Source organism: Haematobia irritans, chromosome 3, assembly GCF_050003625.1.
Source record: "Haematobia irritans isolate KBUSLIRL chromosome 3, ASM5000362v1, whole genome shotgun sequence".
Lineage (NCBI taxonomy): Eukaryota > Metazoa > Arthropoda > Insecta > Diptera > Muscidae > Haematobia > Haematobia irritans.
Window position 1 is genome coordinate 53,267,658 of NC_134399.1, and position 10,554 is coordinate 53,278,211.

Here is a 10,554-nt window from a genome sequence, read left to right on the forward strand (position 1 = left end):
CACATAAATACACAAATGGTGGCAAGCCACCGTTACAACCTCATTTAACAGTATAATTAAATATGATAAATTAGATAGAACCGATTTAGCGCAAAGTCATTCGAAATGAAGACATTATCTTCAAGGTCAAATGCATCAAAATTACACCAGACAATTCCCAGATGTGTAAACTCGTGTTTGGTAGTCCCTGTTTTTTACTCGCAGGCAATTGAAAAATTCCAAAAAACTTAAAAAAATCTGCTCTTTTTTTGGGTATTGGTTTTCTGGTTTTGGTCGTTTTGGTTTGCTTTTAACTATGCTAATTTATTTTGTAGGAATTTTTGCTGTTGTTCTTGTTTGTAATTTTATTTAATAATACGTTCCTTTATTCCACTAGCCTTGAACTATATGGAGACAAAGGATGAGTTTGTATTGGTCGAAAAACAACGCACAGAAACACTCTCTGTATGTACTAAAATGACGTTATACCTCCCCTCTCCTACCATATACGTCAGTTGTAGTTGAAATTTAAATAAATTTCACTTTCAATTTTCTGGCATTTGAAGTCTCAGGATCTCCTTTAAGGCCTTCGTCTTCACACAGTGTCTTTGGTTTTGTTTCATCATAGGACTATTCTGATTTCTTTTTGTTGTTACTGAAAACACATTTTATGTTACCTTGAGAAATGAAATCATTTGCAGCCCAAATAATAAACCCTGGCGGGGGTGGCAAATATTCAATCCCAGATTTTATTTATCTATACTTTTACTTAGGCGTTAAGACTACAGACATTTGTCTGCATTTGGAGTACATGGGGGAAGTGGCTGTGACGTCATTGTATAATGAGTAAAGAAATTTAATTTAAAATTTATTTCGTTTAACAAATTGGTAGACATATTTCCACGGAAGATAATCAAAGTCAATTAAGAATGAGACTAATACGAAGATAACGAAGATAAAACTTAATTTTTAATGAAAATTAGAAAGATAATGTGGTGGTACGTGTGTAAATGTTAGCAAGTACCCAGCAAAAAGAGAAATTTGGTCATTACGTTTAATGTACATCCAAACATGCTCTTATAGAGGTAGGCAAAATTTTCACTTTCATTTCAAAAATCATTTTGCGTTAATATATAAATAAAAAATATTTGTTATTCGGTGTTTTAACAATAAATTTAAATTTCCTGGACAATGTGGAGTATAAAACGCAGTAAGAACAAATAAAATACTGTATATTTCGAAAAATGTGTGAAAATTTATGCTAGTAGTGTCAACAGGTGAAAGTTAAGTAAAGTTTTATCTTTTTATAAAGCCTATATGGACGTATGGAATTCAGTTATGGGGGACTGCATCAAATACAAATATAAAATTTTTGCAACAATTTCAATCAAAAACATTGCGACAAATCGCCACTGCTCCAACGTATATAACTAACCAACGACTACACAAGGATCTAAATATTCCAACAAAAAAGAGGAGATTACGGCTCAAATAACAGCATACAAATCCAGAATTGAAGCCCAACCAAATCCATTAGCGTCAATTCTAATGACCAACTCTGAAACCTTTAGAAGACTCAAACGCAGAGCACCGCAAGATTTAATATAATTATCAATATTACATAAACTCCACTAAGTCATTAAATGCTTGAAATTTTTTTACAATATGGATTTGCCAATGGGATTTGTTTGAATACGGATTTGCCAATGGGTAAATGCCATTAATTATTTAGAATAATGCCTTAAATAATGTAAATATTTAGATAAGATAAATAGCAGTAATAAATAATAATTAAAAAACATCTTTTTCTATTTTTTAAGGAAATCGGAAACTCTGCAGTAGCATCACACACTCAAAAAAGTGAACTCTCTACACACAAAATTTTTTTTTTTTTGATTTCAATCACGAAAATCGCGGATTCAATCATTTATTTAATTGAAATGTCGTCAATCACGAAAATGATAGTATAAATCACCCATTTTGATTGAAAACCAACACGATTTTTAATTAAATTGAATCATTTAAAAAGTTATTGGTTTTTGACATAAAATTCAATCACAGTTTTAATTGAATCAATTAAAATTTTAATTAATTTCGCGACAAAAATCAATCAACTATTTGATTGATTCAATTAAATTAATAATTGATATTGGCAATTCAAATTTCCTTCAAAAAATGTATATATTGCTCCCCCAATATCTTATTTAGTTTTATTTGAAATAAAAGAAAATATGCGTTTCTTATAAAAAATCTTCAATATTTTATTTTTCTGAAGTATGCTATAGACTAAAGAATTTGGTTTTTGCTATTTGTGTGTATTGTTCTAACATAACTTAGACATACAATTATGATCAATAACAACTAAAGGGTTAAAAAAATAAACTATACCTATAAATCATTATCTTCCTTATCATATTAACGATGTCAGCATGTTCCTTTTAATATGTAGATGCGCCTAGATTTAAAATAAATCAGCATCCTGTAAGCTAAATTAGTTTTTCTGAAAGTAAACGGAATAATTAACTTAACTTAATTTTGTTCAATTAAATGTTAATTTAGTTAAACATTACCTGCATAGAATATCAAGTTCAATTCTTAGTTTCAGGTTGCAGATTTATAATCTTCTTTTGCAGTTGTAGTCTTTTAGCATAAAAATGTGTATTAAGGAGCTCGGTGATTTAATTTTAGTAGCAATTCCTTTCCAACATATCCACATATTGAAATCGTCTATTAAAATTTGAACCAATCAAAGACAAAAATAATGCAAAGCAAAGAAATATATGGTATTGTATTGATGATAATTTGCAAATTCTGGAAATAAAAGAAATATAAATGGATACAATATATATTTTTATTATTTTCGGATATTTTTCATATTTTTAAATCCAAAAGAAATAACTTTTTTACCATTACATAATTCAGATCATTAGTTTATGTATCAGATATACTGCTCTCTACTTGGGTTCAAACTGAAAAAGGTAGTTAAAACAAAAAATGCAGTTTAATGCCAACGCTACTTTGCAACTTCAAGGTGAATCTTCCAACAAACCCATATGGCTCTTGGTTTTAAGAAAACTAGGAGTGAAAAAAATTTACAATTTTAAAAGATTGCAAACATGTTCTTACATATTTGGTAAAATGATGGAGTTGATGGGATTGATTGGAATACGAAATAGAATTGCTCACTAAAAGTGAATAAAAAATATATTATTTTAGTCCGTTTAATATAAACAGGCTGAAATGGAAAACGGTATTCACATTTCACAATTGCTTACCTTCAATAAACGTAGATTGTTTTCCATATTTTTCAAAACTTTACCACGTGGCCATTTGTTGTTGCACATTTTATTTATTTCAACCCTTTGCTACACCGAAAAAAGTGGATTGTTTAGTTCATAAAAGTTTTGAGACATACTTAAAAAAGTAAGATTTCATTAAGCTGTGGAAAATTTCGATAAAAATAATAAAATTTAAAAACTAGCAAATATTTTTTCCAATAAAAATAAGTTAAATTTAGAGTTAAGTTAGGTTAAAGTGGCAGCCTGATTAAGATTCAGGCTCACTTAGACTATTCAGTCCATTGTGATACCACATTAACTAAAATTACTAGGGATCTATAAATCGAAAATCGATTAATCGATTATTCGAATTTTGGCATGAAAATCTAAAAAAATCGATTATTAACCTAAAAATAATCGCAAAATCGATTTTAGATTTTCATCTAATTTTTAATTTTGACTATCAAAACTCGATTTTAGTGTTTTCTGTTTTCATATTCATTTACCAATAAGAATAAAAATATTGATTTGATTAAGTTAAATATCAATTTGGTTTAAATGAATCCTTTGTGCTTTCAATTTCCTTGAATTTATTTGGGGAAATAATGATAAATGATTCGTACATGTTAAAAAATCGTACAACTCGCAAAAACGAAATAGATTTCATAAAATCGAATATTTTGTATAATCATTATTTCTATGAAATTCGATTACGAAAAATCGAATATTCGAATTTTGAATGGTAAAAATAATCAAAAATCGATTTTTGATTAAAAGTCAATAATCGAAAAGTCGAAAAATCGATTATTGGTTTGTACTATAGATCCCTAAAAATTACCTATTACATATGGGCACTTCTAGTCTTAACCACTGAACCTTCTCTATTATTTACTTTTGTGGAACCAACCAGATTGCTCCAAAAACATTAGCAGACTGCTTATGTTAACGTTTTCCAGGTCCGCCAGTAATCTAAAGCTATATGCCCCTAAAATTTGCTTACACCTTACACAAAATGCAGGACACTCACACAAGAGGTGTTTTATTGATTCCTTTTCCTCCGCATCATGGCAGCTCATACAATAGTCATTATACTTCGCACCAATAGTTTTTGCAAAATCGCCTATCAGGCAGCGACTCGTTATAGCAGATATCAGGAGTGGTATCTGACGCCTTGAGAACACTGGCATATCTAGTGTGCGGTTTAAGTTTATATGGGGCCATATTTGCTTGGTGTTGTTACAACCCTTGCAATTTTCCCATCGAATATTGGCCATCATGACAGCCTTCTCACGCAATAAGAGCCTGCAAATAGCCAGAGGCATACCAACAGATTCTATTTCCTCTGGAATATGTAAGGTAGTTCCTAGCCTTGCTAACTCATCTGCTTCGCAGTTCCCCGGTATGTTCCTATGACCAGGCACCCATATTAGGTGAATATTGTGCTGCTCAGCCATCTCATTGAGAGATTTGGGGCAGTCCATGGCCGTTTTCGAGTGGAGGAACACAGAGTCCAAGGATTTTGTTGCAGGTTGACTGTCTGAGTATATATTAATGCCAATATTGCTTGGATCATTACTTCTCAGCCAATTCACCACTTCTCTTATTGCTAATATTTCAGCCTGAAAAACACTACAGTGATTAGGTAATCTTTTCGCTATTCGAAGTTCCAGATCTTTAGAATATACTCCGAAACCCACTTGTCCATCTAATTTGGAGCCATCAGTATAGAAATCTATATATATTTTATTCCCCGGGGTCTGTGTACACCACGCCTCACTATTGCGAATTAGAGTTTCAAACTTTTTGTCAAAAAGTGGTTTCGCCAGAGTGTAATCCACTATGTTAGGCACATCTGGCATTATTTTGAGGACCGAACTGTGACCGTAACGTTTTCCGACCACAGTGATAGCTCGCGCAACCGCACACCCGTTGTTGCAGCTGACTGTTTGGCCAAAAATGACTGATCTCTCCATCATACTTTGTTGAATAAATACCCATTCTCTTGTTCTCTTCTCGCTCTTTCCATCTCTCAAAATTATTCACAAAGGTGATTGGATCAATCACATGTGTAATTGGAAACGGAAAGATTTTCAATCACGTTCGTAATTGAAAATTATTTCCTAATTGATTGAATCAATTAATATATTAATTGGAAACGTAACAAATATCAATCATTTTTATACCCTCCACCATAGGATGGGGGTATATTAACTTTGTCATTCCGTTTGTAACACATCGAAATATTGCTCTAAGACCCCATAAAGTATATATATTCTGGGTCGTGGTGAAATTCTGAGTCGATCTGAGCATGTCCGTCCGTCCGTCCGTCCTTCTGTTGAAATCACGCTAACTTCCGAACGAAACAAGCTATCGACTTCAAACTTGGCACAAGTAGTTGTTATTGATGTAGATCGGATGGTATTGCAAATGGGCCATATCGGTCCACGTTTACGTATAGCCCCCATATAAACGGACCCCCAAATTTTGCTTGCGAGGCCTCTAAGAGAAGCAAATTTCATTCGATCCGGCTGAAATTTGGTACATGGTGTTAGTATATGGTCTCTAACAACCATGCAAAAATTGGTCCACATCGGTCCATAATTATATATAGCCCCCATATAAACCGATCTCCCGATTTGGCTTGCAGAGCCTCTAAGAGAAACAATTTTCATCCAATCCGGCTGAAATTTAGTACATGGTGTTAGTATATGGTCTTTAACAACCATGCAATATAAACCGATCCCCCCATATAAACCGATCTCCCAATTTGGCTTGAGGAGCCTCTGAGAGAAGCAAATTTCATCCGATCCGGCTGAAATTTGGTACATGGTGTTAGTATATGGTCTCTGACAACCATGCAAACATTGGTCCATATCGCTCCGTAATTATATATAGCCCCCATATAAACCGATCACCAGATTTGACCTCCGGAGCCTCTTAGAAGACCAAAATTCATCTGATTCAGGTGAAATTTGGTACGTGATGTTAATATATGGCCTCAAACACCCATGCAAAAATTGGTCGATATCGGTCCATAATTATATATAGGCCCCATATAATCCGATCCCCAGATTTGACCTCCGGAGCACCTTGGAAGAGCAAAATTCTTCCCATTCGGTTGAAATTTGGTACGTGATGTTAGTATAGGGTATCCAACAACCATGCAGGAATTGGCTCCTATCAGTCCATAATAATATATAGCTCCCATATAAACCGATCCCCAGATTTGACCTCCGGTGCCTTTTGGAGAAGCAAAATTCATCCGATCTGGTTGAAATTTGGTACGTGGTGGAAGCATATGGTATTTAACAACCATGTGAGTGGAAATTTGTGGATGACAGTCTTTCGTAGAAGTTTCTACGCAATCCATGGTGGAGGGTATATAAGATTCGGCCTGGCCGAACTTACGGCCGTATAGACTTGTTTTAATTGGTTTTTATTCGGATTTGATTAAATAATTAATTGAATCAATTAACATATTAATTGAATCCGTTTCCAAATTCAATTACGTGTTTAATTGAAAACATTTTGGTCATAATTTTTTGTGTGTATTTCACTTTATTTTAGTTCATCGAATTATGTTTATTCTAATATTTCTTTTGCATACGTTAGTTTAATGAACTACAAAACGAGAAAAAATTATGCATAAATGAAGCGTAAAGATTTACTAAATTCGTACTTTTCACAAAATAGTTCATTCTTTGTTTAAATTTGTAAATTTTGCTACAAATGCACCCATCATGAACTTATTATGGCAATAAAGATATTCTTGCAATTTTTAACTCCAATTTTTTCCTTCAAAATACGAAATGTTCTTTAACAAGTGAAAAAAAAAAAAATAATTATGTCTAATAAATTTTCTTGAATTTGTGGAAAAATATTTACTTATTTTAGTGTTTCAGAATTGCAAGAAAAAATAACACCGAAAATCTATTTTTAAAATTTACTTATATCAAAGCACACTCTATTCGTTGATAAAAGTTCCACTTTAACCTTCGTTATTTTTTTGTTTCTTTCCAAAGAAGAACTGAAATATATTCAACTTAGCCGTATGTTCTCTAAGCTAGCGTCCCCTGGCATCATCGTCCACGTTTTTGTCTTTATGTTATATATTATAATAGTATGCACACAAAAATTTTTTTTTTGATTTCAATCACGAAAATCGCGGATTCAATCATTTTTTTAATTGAAATGTCTTCAATCACGAAAATGATAGTATCAATCACCCATTTTGATTGAAAACCAACACGATTTTCAATTAAAAATTTAATTGACTTTTGTCACGGAATCAATTAATTGTGTGATTGAATCAATTAAAAACGTGATTGATTTTTACATAAAATTCAATCACAGTTTTAATTGAATCAATTAAAATTTTAATTAATTTCGCGACAAAAATCAATCAACTATTTGATTCATTCAATTAAATAATTAATTGAAATTGGCTATAAATTTCAATCAAAAAATTTATATATTGCGACCCCAAAATCGTATTTAATTTTATTTGAAATAAAAGAAAATATGTGTTTCTTATAAGATATATTTAATATTTTATTATTTTTTGAATTATGCAATATACAAATAAATTTGGTTCTTGTCATTTGTGGTTTGTTCTAACATAACTTACAAATACAATTACATAAATTATATAAATCATTATCTTCCTTATAATAATAACCATGTTAGCATGGTCCTTCTAATATGTAGATGCACCTAGATTTCCAATAAATCAGCAGAATGTAAGCTAAATTAGTTTTTCTGAAAGTAAACAGAATAATTCGAATTTAATTTTGTTGAATTAAAAGTTAATTTTGTTAAACATTACCTGCATAGAATATCAAGTTCAATTCTTAGTTCCAGGTTGCAGATTTATAATCTTCTTTTGCAGTTGTAGTCTTTTAGCATAAAAAGGTGTATTAAGGAGCTCGGTAATTTAATTTTAGTAACAATTCCTTTCCAAAATTTCCGCACATTGAAATCGTCTATTAAAATTTGAACCAATCATAGACAAAAATAATGGGAAAGCAATGTAATATTTGGTATTATATTGATGATACTTTGCAAATTCTAAAAATAGAAAAAATATATAAATGGGAAATACATATTTTTATTATTTTCGGATATTTTTCATATTTTTAAATCCAAAAGAAAGAACTTTTTCACCATTACATAATTCAGCTCATTAGTTTATATATCAGATATACTGCTCTCTACTTGGGTTCAAACTGAAAAAGGCAGGTAAAACAAAAATACAATTTAATACCAACGCCACTTCGCAACTTCAAGGTGAATCTTCCAACAAACCCATACCGCTCTTGGTTTTAAGAAAACTACTTTTTTGTTGCAAACCTATTCTTACATATTTGATAAAATGATGGAGTTGATGGGATTGATTGGTCAATTTCACGAAATAAAATTGGTTACTAAAAGAAATGAATAAAAATATATTATTTTAGTCCGTTTAATGTAAACAGGCTTCAATGGAAAACGGTATTCACATTTCACAATTTCTTACCTTCAATAAACGTAGATTGTTTTCCATTTTTACAATACCACAAAACACAAACACAGGTAATTTCAAATGCGTTCTCTCATATATTTTTTCAAACCTTTACCACGTGGCCATTTGTTGTTGCACACTTTATTTATTTCAACCCTTTGCTATGATTTGTTGTTGCGTTCAAAATATTTATGTACACATTTTCAATGCAGCAGACAGAATGTCGCCAATCATGTTTTTTTTCAATTTACGCGAAAAACAAAAACCCAACCGTTCGTTACAAGTTACTTCTACAGACTGATCTCTCCATCATACATTATTGAATAAATACCCATTCTCTTGTTCTCTTTTCGCTCTTTCCATTGCTCAAAATTATTCAATTTCAATCACAAAAGTGATTGGATCAATCACATGTGTAATTGGAAACGGAAAAAATTTCAATCACGTTTGTAATTGAAAATTATTTCCAAATTGATTAACAAATTGATTGAATCAATTAATATTTTAATTGGAAACGTAACAAATATCAATCATTTTTTTAATTGGGTTTTATTCGGATTTGATTAAATAATTAATTGAATCAATTAACATATTAATTGAATCCGTTTCCAAATTCAATTAAGTGTTTAATTGAAAAAATGTTGGTGATAATTTTTTGTGTGTGTTATATCTCTGGATATATTGTGAACTATAGCACAGTTCTGGGCTTTCGTAATCGGATCTGGGGTCTGAATCAGCTGCCTATATCTGGTCTGCATCGTATGGAGATTCTATTCGAATACTCGAGATGACCGTTAAATAGGTTTATTACAACAGAACAGATGTCAGAGGGAAATAATTGTTAAATGATGGTTAGAGGATGAGAAGATGTATACAGTGACGCACATAAGTATTGGCACCCCAAACAATTTTGTTTAAAAACCACATGTTAAAAGTGATATGAAGCTATTTTATATTAAAAAATATTTGTATTTGGACTGCATTAAGCATCTAGATCATTTTCTTTTTTAGAAAAAATTTTGTTCTTTAAATATTTAAATTATAAAAAAATAAAACAAAAGCACTGCCCAACAAAAAAAAATTGGAAGTTCTTCCAAAGGCACAACTTTAAAAGCACTTCCAGAAGATGCACTCCCAATGATGTTCTTTATTTTAACTACCCAGTAAGTTCTTTTAATTCAATTTTTTATAACTTGGTTTTTTCATACTTTTAATGGGTAATTTTAACTTTTTGTTTCAAATACGTAAAAAACTGAGTAAGAATTCATAAAATGGTACAAATCATTTAAATTTTGTGCTCAATCCAATCAACAAAAATTGTGAATTTTTGAAAATATTTTAGGTGAAACGTTTCCGACAAGCGTTAGAATCTATTAAAAAGTTATAAAAATTATTTATTTGACAAAATATCAACATTTTTTAATTTACATCCAAAATATTGAATTCGGATCACACCCAAAGAAGTGATGCAAATTCAGTGCAACGGCTGTTGAAATGGATGACTTCCGTCCTATGACAAGCCCATGTTAAATTCATCTCTTCTGCGTCAATTTTGCACCACTTCCGGATCCAAAAAGAACATTTTCATTACTTTTTTGGCGACACTTTTTTTGCTGGGTGATTAAGAACTGGCAGTTCTTAATTAGTTTCTTGGTACATTTAGTACCTTTTGAGTATTCCTTTTTTTCGATAACAACATCAAGCAGTCGAGAGTTTTTGCTTTATTTGTACCTACTCGTATATTCCCCACTCTTCCATCAACACTGTAACAAATTTTATCAAAATCGGTTTATAATA

At 31.2% G+C, this 10,554-nt stretch overlaps 1 long non-coding RNA gene across 1 annotated transcript; it reads right to left on the bottom strand.

Annotated features, from left to right (window-relative positions):
* Positions 1–8,083: 8,083 nt before the first annotated feature.
* Positions 8,084–8,570, bottom strand: LOC142228171 (uncharacterized). Its single transcript, XR_012720087.1, has 2 exons — positions 8,421–8,570; positions 8,084–8,324 (listed from the first exon to the last, which is right to left on the bottom strand). It is a non-coding gene; the product is annotated as an uncharacterized LOC142228171 (long non-coding RNA).
* Between the last annotated feature and the right edge of the window lie 1,984 nt (positions 8,571–10,554).